The 21,647-nt window shown below is 38.9% G+C and overlaps 2 protein-coding genes across 2 annotated transcripts in view; both read right to left on the bottom strand.

Annotated features, from left to right (window-relative positions):
• Positions 1-21,647, bottom strand: part of fryl (furry homolog, like) — a 144,129-nt gene that overhangs the window by 107,312 nt on the left and 15,170 nt on the right. The window contains exon 2 of the mRNA XM_056259821.1: positions 5,264-5,339. The gene's annotated coding sequence lies outside the window, so the exon portion shown is untranslated. The remainder of the gene's footprint in view (positions 1-5,263; positions 5,340-21,647) is intronic.
• Positions 6,722-21,647, bottom strand: part of ociad2 (OCIA domain containing 2) — a 40,452-nt gene continuing 25,526 nt past the window's right edge. Inside the window, exon 7 of the mRNA XM_056259828.1 lies at positions 6,722-6,732. The gene's annotated coding sequence lies outside the window, so the exon portion shown is untranslated. The remainder of the gene's footprint in view (positions 6,733-21,647) is intronic.

Genomic DNA, 21,647 nt, shown 5'->3' with positions numbered 1-21,647 from the left:
ATCGAAATTTCAAGCTTTCGATAGATGTAGGCTTCTCATGTCTGTGAGGAAAGTTCACACTGATGCTGCGTTCAAACCAAACGGAAATAGAGCGTCTGCCGAGAGTGATTTCCATGTTAATGGTGTGTTCACACCGAACGCGAATAGAGCGTCAAATACGCGTCTAGTTAGACGCTTGAACATTCGCTCGAGTTCAAATTTTTCAACTTGCGCGGAAGACATTCGCGGCAAACGCGTCGCCCAATTCGCATCATTCGCAACGCCCGGCGCGAATGATGCGTCCATTCGCGTCTTTGCATTGACTTTGTATGTAATCTACTCGCGCAAATAATTAAATTCACGTTCGGTGTGAACACACCATAAGTCAATGTAAAGACGCGTTTACGCGTGTCTGGAGGTCCTGCGGTGCAAATGAGGCGTTAAGCGCGACGCGGTGGACGCGAATTGTCCTCATTCGCGCATCCAGTTCGCGCGAAGGACGCGAATTGAGCATCTGGCGTGTTAACAGCGAATGATTTTCTTTGGTGCTTTTTGTGCATTCACGCGTTTGACACGAGCTCGCGTCTGACGCCAGTTGAAAAATCTGAACTTTCAGGAGCCTGCTTGCTGCTGTCACGTGGTGAAGTGACGTGATAAACGGGGACAGGCCCGCTTTTCAGTTTATAATGTGTTATTTTATATGTTTGGCCTCAATAAATTATTTTATATGTTTGGCCTCAATAAATTATTTTGTAATAGGACTAAATGCCTGGTGTGGTTCTAATGCACAACAAAGAAAATATTTTATCACATAAAAACTTGATTTCAATATATGAGACATATTCATTTTGTATTGAATGCTATTTATTCCATATCTAATCTAGATTATATGAAACATTATTATTCTACTGTAAAGACAACCAACATACTTTAGTGCATAAGAACATAATTCGTGTTTGGACAGTGTTGTGGGAGAGAAAAAAATCACAGGACAGGTTAATCACTTTTGGAGGCTGGCTCAATTTATCATCAAAAATAAATGACAGATTAGGTGGGTGAGGGCGAGGGTGATCCTCGCTCCGAAGCGGGACAACAGGTCATCAAACTGGACAGGCGGAAATACCGCTGAAAGCGGCCGTCATCCAATTTCGCATTTAAACTTTTGCTTTTTACGGGTGTCCTATTTGCTCTGGACGTGCGAATGGATTCAAAATGTTCAAGCGTCCAACTAGACGCGATAGACGTGAATTTGACGCTCGACCAAAAATGACGGAGTGCAGTAAGAGCGCTAATAACTTCCACACTCCGCACAATAAATTGAATATGCGCCTAATAATAGTGCACATTTATATAGGTTACCATTAAAGACAGAAGCCATGTAAAGTTGCTACTACTATCATGTTTAAAATGATAAGCCATATTTGAGGTCGATGTTTTCATGCACATACTATAATTAGCCTACCACAAGGACCGTTAAAGAGGTTAACAATCGGTCTCTCACGGACTGCGTGACTTCACCTCAAGGTTTTTTCTTCTTCTTCTTCGACAAACCGACTAGTAAAATAATTGGTCAACTAAGCCTCTTCTAGTCGACTAACAATTAGTTGACTATTAAGGGCAGCCCTATAGATGCTAAATAAAAATGCAAATTCATTTGCTGATTAAAAATGCAAATACCCCTGTCACCGGTACACAAAGTGCTGGGCAACTTTTTGTTTCTGACAACAGTCAAACAGTATTTATGTTTTCAAACAATTTTTGTATTCGCTATGGTGTTTATCAAACCAACCACAGAGACAGAGTTGGTTCCAGATTCTTCCTCTGCCACTTACTGTTTCAGCGCCACTAAGGGGCTGTTTACACCTGGCCACTTAATGCGTTTTCTGTGATCGGATAGCTATCCGATCGTGAAAAGACCAGGTGTAAATGCCCTCCGAAACGCATTCGAGACGGATTTGAATCCGATCGCTCAAACCACTTCAGGAGAAGGTCTGGGCCGCATTCCAGACGAAACTGGACAAGTGTAAATGCATCTGGTTGTTGAAACCACATATGTAAATTTTACTCCACCCAAAAATGCTAAAAAAAAAATAAACGTGTGAGAGCGTGTTATATAGGCTATATGTCATGTTATAGTCAGATATGACGACGCTACTGCAACACGCATTACCGCAGATGAGCAGCTGAGCGTCTATTCATCAAGCCAACGCGCCGCAAACTATCGCAAATCAAAGTGAAAGTAAGTCGCAGACGCTTAACACACAATCATCTTTGTTAAAAGTAAAGAAACGAAATGATCTTACCAGGGCTGTTGCCGCTTTCTCTTATTGCGGTCTTTGATTTTGAAATTAGCTGATGATCAATAAAATGCAGCTCATATCTGTTGCTTTCGGTGACGTGCACTCCATTAAAGGTATTGTAGGTAGGAATTTTATAAAAAAAACTTTTTTCCAAATTTGTTTAAACTTTCTGTATATATCAATGCATAATTAAAATGTAAGTACTCTGAAAAAGAAAGTATAAAAATCAAGTGTCTGTAGACCTCTCACGACTGTTTTAAAGACAGCTCATTATTTCCATTCACTCCACCCCCTCCCTTCTGGGCTCCTTCGAAAGCCACGGCCCAAAAACACATGAACGCGCGACTCCGACCGCTGAGCTGAAGACCCATTATTTACCTGAGACGAGCGGAGAGGAAGGAGCGCAGTGCATGTAGTGACATCATGTCAGAATCACATGTAATAAAAAAATCTAACTTTATCATTATGAAGATAAACAAATAAGATGTGTTTTAGTACTCACTATCAAGCTAGCATATTGATATTGGTAAAGTTTAAAATATATATTGATTCGCTAACGAGCTAGTTATCTATAAGGCAAAGCTAAAAACAGGTTGCATGATACACGTTTTTCCATTGCCAACATTTACACTGTGATGAAGATGAATTTCGTGTAAGATTCATAACATACCGTATATGGTGTTCTGCATGTAAGAGTTTCCATGATGAAAGCATTGTTGACTCTGATGAGGACTATACTCCAGAGACAAGTACCGCATCGTCAGCTCGAGGACAGATCCGCGGTCGAGGGCGAAGCAGAGGAGGTCGTCACAAGGCGTCACTTTTCAGCCCCTTGAGGTTTCTCAGTTCTCGCCATCGCTGGAAAGCCTCGCCGATATTGACACGCGTTTTATTTCGTTGTTTATCCAAAGACTTTTTGTTCATTACCTTTTCTAGTAACGTTACTGTCTTCCTTTTTTTGCCTGGTTAAGGTTTGCCTTCGCGAACTGCATATGTGAATTTTGATTGGTCTTTCTCTGCCATTGTTTTGCTATTCCTAGGTTCCGTGCCTCTTGAATTTCTCAAATCAAACGGATACGCGCAAGTGGGCAGGTCCTGTGTGGCAAAAGGGTGGTTGCCATGGTTGCGAGAGAGTGACAGTCGCCTAAGGCAATCCTTTGTTTCGTCCCGGAAGGAAATAATGAGCTGTGTTTAGTGCAGATTAAACGGTCTAGAGTCACTCGATTTTTATACTCTTTTTATCAGAGTACTTACATTTTAATTATGCATTGATATAGAAAGTTTAAACAAATTTCGAATTTTTTTTTTTTTTATATAAAATTCCTACCTACAATACCTTTAAATCTGCATATAGCGCGGGAATTGAAGATCGGATTTATATCCGTTTTGCAAAAACACATTTATGTGACCACGTGTAAATGGAATCGTTTTGATAAATCAGATAGCTATCCGATCTGAGAAAACGCATGAAGTGGCCAGGTGTAAACAGCCCCTAAGCCGTAGGTTTATGTAACAGCAGAATTCTGGGTATGTGACCAAAAGCGCAAATCTTATTGTTTTGTCCAGATTTCTTCCCAGTGCAATGAAATTAGAAACCCTTTAAATTCTGTTGCATTAACAGTATGTGAATTTTGTGTCAGTCTGAGCAGATGCATTAAAGGAGTAGTTCACTTTTTAAAAAACTTTTGCTGATAATTTACTCACCCCCATGTCATCCAAGATGTCCATGTCTTTCTTTCTTCAGTCGAAAAGAAATTAATGTTTTTGATGAAAACATTCCAGGATTTTTCTCCATATAATGGACTTCAATGGTAGCCAAACGGTTCAAGGTCTAAATGACCGTTTCAGTTCAGCTTCAAAGGGCTTTAAACGATCCCAGACGATGAATAAGGGTCTTATCTAGCGAAACGATCAGTCATTTCAAAAATAAATAAAAAAGTTAAAGTTTTATAGGCACAAATGCTCGCCTTGCGAACTCTCCTGTTCGAACTCGTTCATCAAAATGAACAAATCTTTTTTCGAGTCATTGACTCGTCATTGACTCGAAAAAAGATTCCATTGATGAAAATTGATAAATTGAAGTCCATTATATGGAGAAAAATCCTGGAATGTTTTCATCAAAAACATTAATTTCTTTTCGACTGAAGAAAGAAAGACATGGACATCTTGAATGACATGGGGGTGAGTAAATTATCAGCAAAAATTTTTTTAAAAGTGAACTAATCCTTTAACAGCTGTTCATTCTAATTAAAATGTTATCGCACCAATTTTCACACAGAACTCTCATCTTGGTATGAACAGGCTTTTGACTGGTTACTTGACAATGACATTTAACCATTTATTAAAACTTGCATTCCCCCGTCCCCCGACTACATGGACAGTTCCCTGGCCTTACAGAAGGCCTCAATGATAAAATGCTGGAGAGGGATCTTCTTAACTCCAGCCGTTGGGTTTTCACTACCTGGGGTCAAACCTGCGAACCTTTATGTCAGGGAACCCAAACCTCAACCTCCAAGCTATGACCACCAGTTCTCGAGCCAATGACTCACATTTGACTAATGATGACCGCAGAAACATTGCACTGTGGCTAGCATTCTCTGATTATTCAGACTTCCCAAAGGAATTTTTTCTTGCTCTTAACAGCGAGACCGTCTGCACAGACTCAAGATTGTGTTTTTTGATGAAGCAATCCATAAAGCAATATGATGTAACAGATATACTGCAATTTTGACTTTAGTCAACATGATTCTGCTCAAGCCACCGTCTGCAAAAACTCCAAGCATGTAACCATCCGCATATCCTGTTTCAAACGCTGCTGTTGAATCATGTACTTTGACATAAGTTATGAGATATTGATATGGATTCAGGTTTAATCTTATTTGTAGTTTTAGAATTATTGTGAAAGACCAAGTTAATAGCACCCCAAGTTCACAAAATATACAGTGGTAGACACAAAACCAGAAGAAAAGGTGTGGCAGACATACCCGAGGGCCATAGAGCTTAGGGAGGGAGGGTTGTGTCAAACTGAGCGGTGGGCCAGCAAGGTCGGGTCACGTCAATCTGAGGGGGAAAAAAACAAAGTCGCATGTGTTCATGAGGCAGCAAATGAGTAGGAAAAATATTCAACCAGCATTAAGCGATCAGAAAGAAACCCACTTGCTCAAATGTCAACATGGACATGTACATGACAATTACAGCACAGCAATCTTAGACATGTGAAAATGGAAGCTGCATTCCTGTCTTTTCCTCTCAAACATTTAAAATGTGTGCTTGAGGGCAATGGGCCACTCAAACCAGGTCTGGCGGCATCTGACTGAACCTGAGCCAGGATTGCAGGACTTTTCCTAGGTGGTAAGCTACATATTATCTTCCGCCATCCCTCCCTCCACCCATTCATTCATCCATCCATTCCTCCAAACGGCGGTTACGTAAACTCGGTTGCACACTACACCCTACACACAAGCGCAGAAAGGTTCGCCACAGCTAAAAAAAACACACATGGGCTGCCAAAGACTTATTTATAGGAGTGTTAAGTGTTAGGCAGACTACCTGTGTCTCATTAGCTATAATTACTACTCAGGGCTCTTGCTGTGCTCAATGACACCGCGGCTCAATCAAAGGGGTGGATAAATGAGCGCATTTACACTGCACATCAAAAGAGCCAAACACGGAAACGCACAGCAAACTCAAGACAAACAATTTGTGCTTTTTCTCTCTGTCTGTCTTTTAAATCCTATTGTGCATTAGTGAAATTATCTTGTGGAGAATCTACGCACACACTCACACATATACATGGGTCAAAGACGAGACATCACCATTTTGGTGTCCGCATCAAATTAAGTGGATTTATTTTATATACATAAAAAAAACATGTTAAATGTTAGTAAATTGTATACTTTCAAATTTCAAATAATGTTTGTAAAAATAAAATGTCATAAAAGGTCCGGACTTTGATTTTACCATTACATCTTTAAATAAACATATATTACCAAGTTAAAATATATATTTGTGTTCTTGGCATTTTCAAATAAGTGTTGGCTGTGTTGTATTAAAAGGACTATGTCGTCTTATTCTTAAGTATTTAAATAACCAAGGGACTTTTTTTTTTTCAAAAATGCAGTTTGTAAGAGATCATTCAGTGTAACAGGATCAAGAAGCCATTCTGAAATATAAAAAGCAGATAGTCATTCGACAGTCTGTGACAATCACCAAATGGCACACTGAAGACCATGTGGTGTTGCAGAAAAGTGAGTTCATTGCTCTTAAATATTTGATAATTCCACCTTTCCATGGTTAAAGTTAAAAAAATGCATGTCATTCAGTGAAATGCCAAAAAAACACACTTATTTTGTTAGATTTTTTGAAAAATAAGTACCGGTAGATGTTGTGAATAATTATAAACTAATTGAATAAACTAGTCATGTTCACTGTTTGATTTAGGTGGCCAGTTGATGGCCTGCAATATAAGCTGAAGTAGTTGTTGTCATTCAGGGTAATGTTTTTGTCATTCAGTGTAATGCAAATTCTGTTACACCAAATGTGTCCATTAGACTGAATGACAGTATCACTGTATAAATAACAATTTTAGCATCTTATTTATATTAAGATAAATAAGGAATGTTGAGCACTGACAAATATGTGTGAAACTGAATAAATATTAACATTTTAATGCATTTTTGTATAATTTATTCAACTGTTATTGATCCATTTTGGATGCCCATGAACAGAGAGAGTTGAAAGGGACTGTAAAATGCCAAAAAGTAAGTGTAGACCCAGTAGCTAGGGTGGCACTCTTAAAGCCCATTCACACCAAGAACAATAACTAGCTATAAAGATTACTATGGCTGCGTTTACACTTGGCATTAACATGCGACCTGTATCCAGATGTTGTCCACATACACATTGAAAAGACAAGTGTAAACGCACTTCTGATCGGAATGTTATCCGATCAGCGTGTCCAGGTTCGGAGGTAGTCGAGGACGCATTGTGATCGGATCTCAGTGTAATGTAAACGCAATCCAGCCATCGTGTCTGCATTCACAGGTGGACGTCATATAAATCCCCACCCAGTCTCCCCACGTGGCTGTCAGAAAAGAATGGCCAGACGCAGTTTAGACAAAATTAAACTTATTTGAACCTTACAATAAACGTCAATCTTTAAAACAGTTTATTTAGACTTGCATGATACTATGCATGTAATTTTTCACTTAAAGTCCCTGTAAAGTCAAAATTAAGTATGTGTTTTGAGTTTATCACACCACAGAAAAATGTGTTATTAGCCACCCAGCCAAATTTGAATGATAAACAAAGCCAGCAAGTACATAAAATAAGCTATCAAAATCTTGAAAAAATTAGCAGTATTCTCTGCTCTCAAACGCTGGGGGCGTGTCCGCTGGCTGCGCTGAAACCACGCCCACTAACGGGAAAGCTGCCGTCGCCACCAGGTCGCCACACTCAACTCTACAGCCGGAATGAATGCTTGCAATGTCTGCCGATGATGGCACCAGTTGTCGGCACGACGGGAGGATGAATGCCGAGGCGGGAGATAGTCGGTTCGGCCCCATTCACCAGTAACAGCGGATTATCAGTGAATCCCAGTTGCTCCGACGAAAGTTTATACAACTGTCCCGTGTAAAATGATCACTCACAGAGGCGGGTTTCGGCGGTGATTCTCAGCTCTCCATCAAGGTGGCTCTTTACAAAATGAATCCACTTCTTCTTGATGTAATCGTTTTTCGGAAATTTAAATAAGGACACCGATCTGTTTTGTACGTGATCCGGTGATCGCATCCAGGTAGTACGCATTTCCGTGACGAAGGCATAGCTAGCTAGCAATCTGTAGGCTGTTACTAATAATAGAACTGACAGTAACTCGCGATTGAGCGGCAAACTGATGTGAATGTGCTCTATATTGTTAGGAGCGACCAGCCTCAGCGGCTCTACTGCGTCATCAAGTAGGGGCGTGTCCAGGAGCTCAGGGGCTGCAGTGCGTCATCGAGCCCTGTTTTAGCCCTGCCCAGAAAATCCGTAAAATAGCAATGGTGAAAAACTGTTTAACGGTCTAACTCCACAATTCAGTACTTCACATGTTCACAGTCTTTGTAATATGTTTTAGCAATACATTTCTAACATTTATAATGCGTTTAGATTTTTTTTTTGAAATTGCCTTTACAGGGACTTTAATTGTGCAACATTATCTGAACAAGGCGATCGCCTGCACAATCACAGTCAGTTGTGAGATCTTAAAGCTAGGGTATACGATTTCAAAGATTTTATCATTATTAATATCCTCGTTTAGATGCTGGTTATGGTTATATAGTACAATCCTAACAATATGAATAGAAAAAAGAATGAAAAAAATCCATTCACTCTTTTGGCTGTACAGCCGCAGAGAAGTTGACCAATGTAAGCTGTCCGGCCGGATAGCTTACATTGGTCAACTGCTCTCATCCAATCACCAGCTCCACTGAAACTCCGCCTGGCGCTCGCGTCTCCACCGCACCCGCCCCCCTCCTGCGTCATGAAATTGCGCGAGCAAGCAGCTGACACAGTCTATGGTAGCTAGCTAAGTAGCATATCAGCAATGGATAACAAAAAAAGACAGCAGCAAGCGTCCCCTGCTTGCCCCTACAGTAAAGTAAGGACGAAAGAGAAAGTCATTAGAGGAACGAGCTGAGATTAAAAAAAAATGTGAAGAACGCCGAACTTTGAGTAGGATAATTATAGGGTCCACCATTGACCGTTAGAGGAAGCTTCAGGAAGATCTGGGACTGAAGACCGACGCTGACACGGCTGACTTTTTGTTGAGCAGGTAAACATTTATTTATACTTTTATGGACGTGTTACAAAAATAGCTTTTTATCAGTTTGACAACTTGCTCATGCTGCCGGTCGGCATTGGAATGTTAGCCGTTTAGCATCGCCTATCACGGGTCAAAGTAATTATATTTCTTGAAGTCCTTGAATATATTTCAGTAGGCCTACCGGGTTTCTGTTCGAGCCGATCGAAATTTGAACAAGATGCGCTGTGTGCTGCAATAACAATTACTGAAAACCTTAGCAATACTAGTAGTATTATACTACTGGTGGTGGGGAGTTTACTTAGAACATTTCATGTGTTGCTAATCTTGCGTTGACGTGAACTCAAACTTGACATTGAATTGTTGATGAAGCAACTAAGTTCAAGTGTCTAAAGGCAATTTTACATATGATGTGTCTTTAGCGAGGTCATTAGATTGAACATTACATGAACTGACATTACATCTCAGTTCCGATGTTTACTACCGGTGATCACAGCTTGACTGAGTGACGTAGTTCAGTTCGTTTCCCGGTGGGAGGGATCAGGTAGCACAGAGGGGAGGGGCGTGTGTGGAGGGGCGGGATGAGTTTTTTAAAAATTCAGGCTTTCTCTACCGATTTTTAAAATCGTATACCATAGCTTTAATGAAGAGCTGCTTTGCCAGAGGAATAATCGGAATCTGAATTTTTTTATGTTTTAAACATTGAATGTTTTTATTGTTTCAGCATGTTTATCAATCTCCCATTTCTGTCAATATAGTCATTGCACGCTATAACCTTAAACCCAGATGATTGATGATGTGACTTGTTTAACATGATCAACCCAGTTATTTTTATATGATCAACTCTGGAAGTATTCCTTCCTTCGTTCAAAAAACTTAATTTGATCTAAGACTGGAAATTGCACAGGAAAGTAAATTGTGAGTGAAAGCAATTGGTACATTGTTTAATTTGTATCTACTCTTAATTTGGTGTCGTGCCACAGACCTAATTTAAATATTATGCAGGAAACAGAAATCCGATCTTTTATCCAGATACAGAGGCTACTTAATGTGAACAAATGTAAACGCGCAATGTCCTGATTGGCTAATGATCCGATCTGCTTGATCGGATCTCGGTGATCGCATGTTAATGCCAAGTGTAAACGTAGCCTATAAATGGTAACTATATTAGCGTCCACACCAATGAATGATAACACTGCTTATTTTAAGCATGTACTGCACTTTAAGAGTTGTAATATAGTTACACATGCCTCCAGCACTGAAAACAGTGTGCGAGTCATCTCGTGCTTGAATGGTTTAAAATCACTTTTTATCTATGCAGGTTTACTGAAAACAGCGCACGAGTTGTCTCGCGCTTGAATGGTTTAAAGTCATATTGAAATCCTTACAGAGGAATCAATAAGAGGAATCAAATTTCGATTCCAGAATTGGATTTGATTTTCGATTCCCAACCCTACAGCTGGAGCTCACTTGTTAGGATCGATTGCTCAGATTGACAGGAGCGCACAGCTGAAACAGCGCTGGAAGATCATCACTCATCAACCAGGATCTTATTAGTTGTTCTTTAGTTGTTTTTTTGATGGCCGTTGCCGATGCCGATATCTTAAGAGAGCAGGGTGGCCGATGGCCGATATAAAGCCGATATTTTTATATACTTTATATTTATTTGAATCAATATTTAATAAATTAGAAATAAATTAGAAAACAAATCTTTAAAATAAACATGCTTATACTTTAGATGGCAACTTCTTGAATCTGCAATCCTATTACAGTTTTTTTCACAAATAAAGTAATTGTTTAAAAATATATGTGAATAAAAAGAAAGTAAACATTGTAACAGGGCACTCTAATCTGGTAATTTCGTGCGCACTGGTAATCATATTTTTTTCAAATAAAGACAATGTAACGCTAATTTTACATACAGCACAGTGAAACCTATATGAATATGCCACAGTGCCTGGATATAGCACAGCATATTTTAAAATGAAGGATTTAAAGTTTTTCGATCGCGTCTGCTGTGAAGCTGATCTTCTGTTCGCATTCACTCACTTCGCACGGACCGACCGTCACTCGCAGTAACGCATTTATGCAGGCTACAAATGCACACTTCACAAGATATCACAGCTGGATTCGATTAAATCTGCAAGGTTTGTGAAATTAAATGTTTATTAGATATTCAGAGATTTGTTTAAATGATGTAGATGAGCATTTGCTGAATGTTGACGGTAAATGATAAAGTATTTTAGCCTGATTGTTTGCCTTTTCTGTTACAAATAATATAAAAGAAAACGCTTTACTTTTTCGCATTCCATTTACTTTCTTTGTTTGCCAGTTCTGTCTAACAAAGTATTAGATATGACTGACAGAGATCGTAAACAAATGGAGACGGAGAATGTGAGTGAGTGCTGTGTGATCAGGCGCTGATGTTCTCTTCTCAGGTGCTGGTGTTCTCAAAATAAAAGTCCCGCTTCCAACACATCGGCCAATCAGAAAAACTTATCGGCCGATATTTTAAAAATGCCAAATACCGAGGCGATATATCGGTCGACCACTAATAATAAATAGTTTTATGCTTTGTGGCATTTACACATGCAAGTAGTTATTTTGCTAATTAAAACACTCAGATCACTTGTTTGGTTTTTGGACTTTTGATAAAAAGCCATGAATAACAAAATAAATCAATAAATTGAATCACTTTTGGGGGAATTTTCATAAAAACCTCCAAACATGATGAAAATCTGTTTTATTTAAAAATTTATTTGATGGGGTTTTTTTTAGCCATTACCACTTTTAGCCATTACCACTTGAAATTTTGTGGGTATGTGTCTGTTTTGCGAAAAACACAACAACTAGAAAAACACAACTAATACTTTGCAGTTTCCCTATTAGCATTTGGTTTAAATCCAAAATATTTCCAAATAGGCCTAGTCGCTTTTACATTTCGCTTTGAAACCAAATCTTCCACCATCATCTTGTCAGTCAGCTCCTCACTGTCGTGTCGTGATAAATGCAATCTGACAACTGCTGCAACTCTCGTTCGGCTCACGCTACATTGAGCAGACACGTTTAGTTTTTATTGTAGTGTCTATTCTCTAACTGAACTAAATGATTTTTATTACTATAAAAAAATATAAATGACGGTGGGGGCGTGGGTGGGTGCAGCGGTGGGCAAGTGATGTAACCGGTGTTGTGGCTGAACACCAATAACACCAACTATCGCAGCAACCCTAATCTGAATAATCAATTAGGGATACTCATTTATATGACAGTACTTCCTGAAGCAGAAGAGAGCAAGCTACAGTAGCAACTGTCAGCCAAGTATAATGACACATACACAACCAATCTTCCTCTTCTAAGGCCACACGCAAGATACGAATAGTTCATCTAACTTCCCGTTACACCCAAACAGCCACACACAAAAAAGAACTAGACACTCACCAAGCTTCACCTTTAAAAAAAAAAAAAAACACCATAAACACAAATTTACAAAACGCTTCATACCTGAGACCCCCGAATAATTTCACACATAATAAGCATTCACGTCTCTCACTTACAATTACATACAATTTTTCAATAAGTCATTAAGACACAGTCTTTATGCGTAATAACAACCCCAACAGAACACACAGACAAAAAGAGCTACTTTCCCAGGACAAGGAGGGGCTTGTTTTCTTTGGCAAGGCCAAGGGCCAGAGCCTGCCTGAAGCCAAGCAGTAACAGAGGAAAGAGTGTCCAGACTGAGCAGAGTTAACATGAAGAAAAGAACACACATACAAACACACCACAGAACAACAGTGTAGGACATCGATGCCACAAGTAAAATATCGATATGAGGTACCTTTATTTTCACACTCTCCACATCCTCATGTAACGTCCATTTACGCATTTCCACCAAAGCGCACATTTTTGTTTACTCACCATACTGTCTGCCTGTGTGTCAGATTGCGAATGCGATGTAGCAACAAACCGATTGTAGATGCAGCATAAAAAACTTTGTTAACCATAACCAGCATCTAAACGAGGATATTAATAATGATAAAATCTTTGAAATCGTATACCCTAGCTTTAAGATCTCACAACTGACTGTGATTGTGCAGGCGATCGCCTTGTTCAGATAATGTTGCACAATTAAAGTCCCTGTAAAGGCAAAAAACTGCTGACGTAAATTGTGGGTTTGAAAACATTTTGTATTTGCGAAAACAGATAGGCAGGCAAAGAAACCCCATGTTATTTGTAAACCAGGGCTCGAAATTAACTTTTTTACCTGGTAGCACTGGTGCTCCCAACTTCAAAAAGTTAGGAGCACCAGCAAAAATTTAGGAGCACCCACCAAATTTGACGTTTAGCTCTGCCAGTAGAGCGGAACGACCGGCAGCATTCTGATGATTAAAAGCCTTAATAATCGAACCTGATTTGTTTTCCACACACTTGTCCCTGCATTTTTTTGTGCTTGGCACTCTCTCCTTGTTTAACCAAGCTCTTGCGCTTAAAATGTATTGGTTTTCTTTTCGGTGGTGGCCGATGGACACTGTCATCCTTTCTTGCCCTGTTTTTTTTATTTTTTATTAAAGCTGTGATTTTACCACTGTATTTCATAGCTTTGTAAGATAAAATCCTTCTTTGCTAAACCTAATCATCATTTTGGTATATCATCATATCAATATCAAAAACTACAATAATAAAGTAGCATTAAAAAGTTTATTTTAACTAATTTTCTACCATATACAATTGAATACAATTAGAAGCTAGCTAACAACTTGATTTGCACTTTTTGTTTTTGGTTTCACCTCACTCCAGTCTAAACTAAAAGTTTTGGGGTTTTTTGGTAAGTTTTCTTCACATTGTCATTTAAATAACCTGAAAATACTGTAGTTTATTAAGGTTAAATCTTCCTAACCACTCTTACTAAAAATAAATGGGGTAAGCACACTTACATTCTTATTTTAAGAGGTGTTCTGAGTAAATGTGGTTTGATTGGTTAACATTAGTTAATGCATTAGGCTAACTAACATGAACCATGAGCAATACATTTGTTACTGTATTTATGAATCTTTGTTAATAAAAAATACAGCTGTTCGTTGTTTGTTCATGTTACTTTACAGTGCATTAGGCTAACTAATGTTAACAAATACATCTTTTGATTTCAATAAGGCTACTATTAATGATTAAATTAGCATTAACAAAGATTAATAAATGCTGTAGAAATGCAGTTTATTAATAGTTAATGTTAACTAATGTAGTTAACTAGAGTTTAATAAATTGAACTTTATTGTAAAGTGTTACCGATTTGTTATACACTGATGCAGATGTCTCGTGAGTTCAGTGTTGGACAGATCAGTTGTTTTAACCATTCATTAAATGGAATCAGTTCAAAGGAGTCATTAGAAAAATCTCCGAATGCTTCACGTGAAACTTCGGTCTTCTTACCTTTTACCATCGTGTCAATTCTTGATTTATATGCATGAGGGAGGGAGAGCAAGACTGTTTGAAGACTGTGAGAGTGCGCGCGCGCGCGACCGTCTCTCTCTCTCTCTCTCTCTCTCTCTCTCTCTCTCTCTCTCTCTCTCTCTCTCTCTCTCTCTCTCTCTCTCTCTCTCTCTCTCTCTCTCTCTCTCTCTCTCTCTCTCTCTCTCTCTCTCTCTCTCTCTCTCTCTCTCTCTCCAAAAAAATTCAATGCAGGAAAAACCTCGTTTCATCTTCTCTCTTATTCAGCCTTATAGTCGCGCGGTAGTCAGCTCCCTGTCACGTGACAACGGAGCGCAGCGTAAGTGAATGGGAGTGATTGACAGCTAATATTAACCTATCTGAAATCTGCTTTAAAGTTAGGAACGTAAGGATGAAGTTTGATTGGATGTAATCGTTGGATAGAATGATGGTCCGGCCACCGCGTATCAGCGCACATAAGCCAGGTACACACTGTGCAGTAATTTGCGAACGTTTTGTAGAGAAATAAAAACAGGTCGCACCACAACCATTATTTGCACTCGCACAGATGCTCCCAAATACACTCACCGGCCACTTTATTAGGTACCCCATGCTAGTAACGGGTTGGACCCCCTTTTGCCTTCAGAACTGCCTCAATTCTTCGTGGCATAGATTCAACAAGGTGCTGGAAGCATTCCTCAGGGAGTTTGGTCCATATTGACATGATGGCATCACACAGTTGCCGCAGATTTGTCGGCTGCACATCCATGATGCGAATCTCCCGTTCCACCACATCCCAGAGATGCTCTATTCGCTCTGTGCACGAGAAAAATGCTAACTTCCGGCTTGAGGGTGGAAATTGGGTACTTCGTTTCCGGTTGCCGTCTTGTTTACATCAGTGGACCGGCGTTAAGTTAGTTTAATCGTTCGCAATGGACCTAAAACATAAAAAAAACCGATTCACTTTTCAAAGGGCAGTCGGTGGTAATACCATAATTCCTCAAATAAAAGCTGGGGCCTTTATTTACCTAAACTGCAGAAGGTAACAGGCTTTTATTAGAGGCAGGCGCTTTATTTAAAAAAAATCTAAATCAAATTTCCGTCTGGGTTCCATGCTCCTCAAGACAATTTCGTTTTCATTAAAGTTGTTGAAAAGACCGTTACACTAGCAGCACTAAATTATATGTGTGTTACATCTATTGTCTACTACCATCTATTGGCTGTACGTTACGATGAACTTGAATGCATATTAGGGGATGTTTACACCTGGCCACTTCATGTGTTTTCTCAGATCGGAAAGCTCTCTGATTTATCAAAACAATTCTACTTAAATCTGCTCACAAATGCGTTTTCGCAAAACGGATATAAATCTTCAATTCCCACGCTATATGCGGATTTAATGGAGTGGACGTCACCGAAAGCAACAGATATGAGCTGCATTTGATAGATCAGCTCATTTCTAAATCAAAAGACCGCAATAAGCGAGAGCGGCAACAAGCCTGGTAAGATAATTTCGTTTCTTTACTTTTAATGATGAGGAGAATTGTCTGCGACTTACTTTCACTTTAATTTGCAATAGTTTGCACGTTGGCTTTATGGATAGATGCTCGGCTGCCGTGATGCGTGTTGCAGTAGCGTTGTCACATCTTGCTATAACATTACATAGCCTATAACACGCTCTCACACTTATTTTTTAGCGTTTTTGGGAGGAGTAAAATTTAGATACGTGGTTTCAACAATCAGATGCATTTGATTTACACTTGTGCAGTTTCGTCTGGAATCTCGTCTCAGATCTCCTCCTGAAGAAGTGGTTTGAGCGATCGGATTTAAATTGTCTCGAATGTGCTTCGGATGGCATTTATACATGGTCTTTTCACGATCAGATCACAGAACACGCATGAAGTGGACAGGTGTAACATCTCTTCAATGAAAGTCATTTAGGAGATTATCCACACTAATTTTCCCCCGGCCTTTATTTGTCTCGCGTTGATCACGCACCCGGCCATTATCAGAGGCCCGGCGTTTATTTGAATACCGGTTTTTATTTGAGGAATTACGGTAACCAGGCGCTGCTGCATTGTGAAAAGTAAACAATGTTTAACGTTACTTCTACGTCGTCCATCAGGCTACCGGAAACTAGACACCCCCTATCGGTTTCGCAGCCGGAAGTAGCATATGCTAACGTGCACATAGTCTATTGGGTTGAGATCTCGTGACTGTGGAGGCCATTTTAGTACAGTGAACTCATTGTCATGTTCAAGAAACCAATTTGAAATGATTAGAGCTTTGTGACATGGTGGAAGTAGCCATCAGAGGATGGGTACATGGTAGGGGTGTAAGAAAAAATCGATACACTTGAGTATCGCGATATTTTATTTTGCAATACTGTCTCGATTTTCAAAAACGCAATATCGATTTTTTTTTTTAGTTTACGTGCAAAAATATTCATACTATTGCCGTGGTTCGCGTTTATGTTGTGTTTAAATCCCTACCACTAGATGGCTAGAATGAGACGCACCACTAGTGTCCTCGCCTACAGTGTCTATGATTTTGATTAATATGCGCGAGGGAGAGAGAGCAAGACAGCGCGCGTGTTGTTTGAAGACGTGAGAGTGCGCGCGCGCAGCCGGGGCGCTCTCTCTCTGTCCCTCTCTCTCTCTCTCTCTGCTCGTTTGCGTCCTGTCAAGCGCAGCAGTCTTTCTATTCTACATCACTCACCGATAAAAAAAGGCTTTGGCGGGACACAAATTTGTTTTGGCAGCCGCTAAAAAGCGGACGATTTGACGGGTTTTAAAAGATTAAATACAACCCGAAACTAAAAAACAGACCCCGCCTCTATTTGAGACTGGCCTTTATTTACCCAAACCTGTCGCCACTCGCCACATCAGGCGTGTAAAAGAGACCGGCGTCTATATGGGACTCGCTATTATTTGAAGTTTTACGGTATGTGTTGGATGTACCCTGTATGAATAATAGTGCAAGCATTTTTTTAATGACAGATTGCCCCTCAGATTGCACCTTATGTGTTATGCATTAGCCTTGATGTCACAGTAAGGGGCTATGTATTTTCTTTAACTGACTATTTATATATTTGTTCCTCAATGTTTCCTTTAGGAATTGGGGATATTCAAATTAATTAACCAATCATTAATACCATTGATCAGTCCTACCTAACGTGGATGTTTTTTCCACTAAGAAACAAACATTGTTATGTTATTTTGATTTATACTGTGAAGCTTTGATACAATTGTGAATAGCGCTATATAAATATACTTGACTTGACTTGAATTGTGTTCGTGTTTTTGCAACACAAAACGTGTTGGATGTACCCTGTGTACTAGGAATAGTGCAAGCATTTATTTATTTTTATTGACATAGACAGATGTCTTTTCTTTTTTCAGATTGCACACATGTGTGTATGTTATGTATTGTGACAGGGGCTATGTATTTTCTTTTATTAAGGCCTACTTGAGCATATACAAATTTGCTCACTAAGAACCTGTGAACCACAATCCCAAACTGGCAGTTTGATTTTCTGTGTACTGAATTGTTTATCTAAAGTAAACTTGTTTGAATTTTATGCACATCATGTCTTTTTTTTAAATAATACCTTCTAAAATTGTAGTCCTACTTTTAAAAAATCGCAATATATCGCCTTATGCACAGTATCGAAATATTAAACAGTTGGCCTATGTGTAAACAAAATATAAATAACAAAAGGATTTAAGCTCAAGCAGCGCGAGCGGAAAAAAAAAACGCCTAATAAAGCAGAGTAGCAGACTGCGCCAGATATCGAACAGAACGTACACACACACTCGAGTCAGCATATGATTATCGTGTATATTGTTTCACATTTATGTTGAGAAAAACAATAATGTCCACATGCAGGGGCGCCGCCAGCAATTTATGCTCGAGTGAGAAAACGCGCTGCACTGACAGACGATTCAGAGACACAAACGGTCACGGTGTTATAAGTTTCTAACAGCACTTTGCGTTTTCTGTTCTTAAACCTGTCTCTCTCAATGAAACTTAAGGGAAGTATCTCTAAAAAAATATATTTTGCTATTAGATAAGTTATCATCTCTCGGATCACGCGCGCTACAGCTGCGCTTACCTGCAGTCGTAGTGCTGGACAGCTGTCTTTCCTCAGTCGCCTGCTGTTTGGATTTCATGTGATTTCTCATTGTGTTGATGATATTATAACTCAGATTAATTAATTCATTTGATCAAAAGTAGTTCCCTTCTGTAAGATCATTTAGTAACATAATTTTCAACTAGTAGTCTAATTCCAAACTTCGCGAGGCAGACGACGACGACATTATGTGATCAAATACAAACAACTTGTTAAACACGCACCACAGCGCCACCCAGAGGATTTAGTTATAACTGCGAGTTAGTGCTTGGGATTTATCAGGGATTCACTGCATTTACGGCCAGCAAAGCATTTAGGCTACGGCTTCATAAATTCGAATAGTATTTTATTTTTCGAATAATAATTACAGATCGAATATTCGAAAATTCGAATATTCGTGCACATCCCTATTTGTAACGTCCTAAAACAAATGGTAATGCCATGTTGGTAGATTGGCACCTGTAGAATTTCCTTTTGTTGAAAGCCCAGATAAAAGGCATTTCTTTACACACACACAGACAGACACAGACGTGAGTAATGAATCGGAATCACTCGCTCTGCACCAGTGGATGCACACCGTTATGAATGCCTGTGCGGCAATGTGAAAATGGCAAGAACACACACGCAACTTCTACGGAAGACTGTATTCTCGAAATGTTTCGACTTTTATCTCGAAATGCTAGAATTTGTTTGTTTGTTTTTTCGGATTTTTTTTTTTTTTTTTTTTACACGTTGCGGTTCAGGGCTTCCGTAGGTACCCGCTGGCTGCTTTAAAATGATCTTATAGTGTTTGTTAGGGCTGGGTAAAAAAATATATAGATTTCTCGATTTTAAATGAACCAATATCGATTCTTAAATCCCAAGAATCAATCTTTTAGTCTATGCTGTTTTCGGTTGATGAATAAACAGAACATCGCAAAGTCTCTTTCAAGAAAAGTCTGTTCAATTGGCAGCCATATTTGCATATTTACATATTTGCTGCCTCAGATCAAGCGAAGCGGCAGCGCTTGTGAACTGATCATCTTTTCCACTTTACTACTAGTTACACGAACAAATATGAATGAACATCAGAAGGAATAAGATTAGGGATGGGACGATTACCGGTTTCACGATAAACCACGATAAAATGTCCTGGCTGTTAGTATTATCGTTTAAAATTTAATTATCATAAAAACCGTGTTTGATTATCGTGATTTTGAAAACTCGCGGTAAATCCTGTCCAGCCAGAATCAGTCTGACGCAGGCGCGAGCAGGTGCGCAGATGCAATGTTGTTTTTTTGCGCGAGAAGACATGGCGGAAGGCAGTGACAGCGCACAGGAGATTTTTCAGCCATCCAAGAGGACAAAATCGGAGGTATGGTCGTATTTTGGCTATTACAAGAGTCCCGAGGGCAATTTAATCGGGGATGGGCATCCTGTCTGCAAATCTTGCAAGAGGAAAGTCGCTGCAAAAGGGGGAAACACGTCAAATCTGCTAAGTCATCTAAGGTTACGTGACAACCACCCACTGAGTTAATTTTTACCTTAATACCACAACTAACTTGGGCAAATAATTAGACAAAAAATTATTGGAGATGAATTATTTCATTATCTCACTTGTAATTATTGCAAAGCTTCCGCGAAGAGAAAAGTTTTACAGCAAGTGGATTTGAGCCAAGACGAATGAACATATTCAAACTATTAAGGGTGACATTTAAGGGATAATGTATTGTATTCATTCATAGTAAACTTATTACAGTTTTATTTTTTACCACAGAAATAATTTCAGGGACATGAAATATTGAATTGTGATTAACTTAATGTTTTTAAATCTTACCGGTTTATAAATCCATTATACAAGTTACAGTGTCCAAATCAATCGTAAAGTAAATGTGATCACTTCAACAATATTGTAGTAGTATTAATACTAAATTACTCTGATTTAATTTTCAATACAATCAAAACTGAGACGCAAGACATACACATTTGAATGAAACCAGAGATTGCGTCCGCGGTGATCCGAGACATGGATGTGCGCTGTGTAGTGCGTTGCTATTTACAACAGTCATAAGTATTCCAGTAGTTTAGTCACCCTGACCCAACCAACATATTTTTTTCATTTAAAGTGTGTGTGCGTGCGTGCGTGTGTGTGTGTGTGTGTGTGTGTGTGTGTGTGTGTGTGTGTGAGTGTGTGTGTGTGTGTGAGAGAGAGAGAGAGAGAGAGAGAGAGAGAGAGAGAGAGAGAGAGAGAGAGAGAGAGAGAGAGAGAGAGAGAGAGAGAGAGAGTGATTTATTATTTATTAATAATAATAATATTCAGTCATACACACATCCATAATTGTTATTATCATTATTAATGATAGGGTTTAATGACGGGTTCATTAAAACCTGCACTAGGAAAACTTATACCTCTCACTCTCAGGGCTCCATGTTAATGTTAATATAATGTTGATGCTTAAAAAAGTGCATATTACTGCTAATTGTATTTTTTGTTTGTTGATTTTCAAATGTTTTCAGGGTGAGCATCAGTTCTTTTTGAACATTTCCATCTCATTTTAACAAAACCGTGATAATATTGATAATCGTGATAACTTTGGTCACTATAATCGTGATATGAAATTTTCATACCGTCCCATCCCTAAATAAGATACAGTACAACTTACTGAAATGCATATCATGTCTCATGTAATCGCTTAATAAGTGTTTCAACCATGGAAAGAGATCAATAAAACATCTTGTAAACAATGTCATTTTTTTTTTTTACTGTTCTTCTATATTTAATAAAAATAACTTGATATTTAAAAAAAAATTATATATATATATATATATATATATATATATATATATATATATATTTTAGGGCTGCATGATAAATTTTTTACGAAACCACAACCACACACATCTCTCCAGGAAATCCCTGTAGCTGAATAAACAGAAGATTTAAACGCTTTGATTGTTGATTAAACATGACTTATAAATACACGAGTCTGCCTTATTCTGTGTAAGAAGCCACATCATCTAACAGAAGGATGCT

This window comes from Rhinichthys klamathensis, unplaced genomic scaffold (assembly GCF_029890125.1).
Source record: "Rhinichthys klamathensis goyatoka isolate OS25496 unplaced genomic scaffold, OSU_Roscu_1.1 h1tg000170l_1, whole genome shotgun sequence".
NCBI classification, from domain to species: Eukaryota; Metazoa; Chordata; class Actinopteri; order Cypriniformes; family Leuciscidae; genus Rhinichthys; species Rhinichthys klamathensis.
Note: the sequence above shows the minus strand (reverse complement) of the source record. Positions and strands in the feature narration are given on the sequence as shown.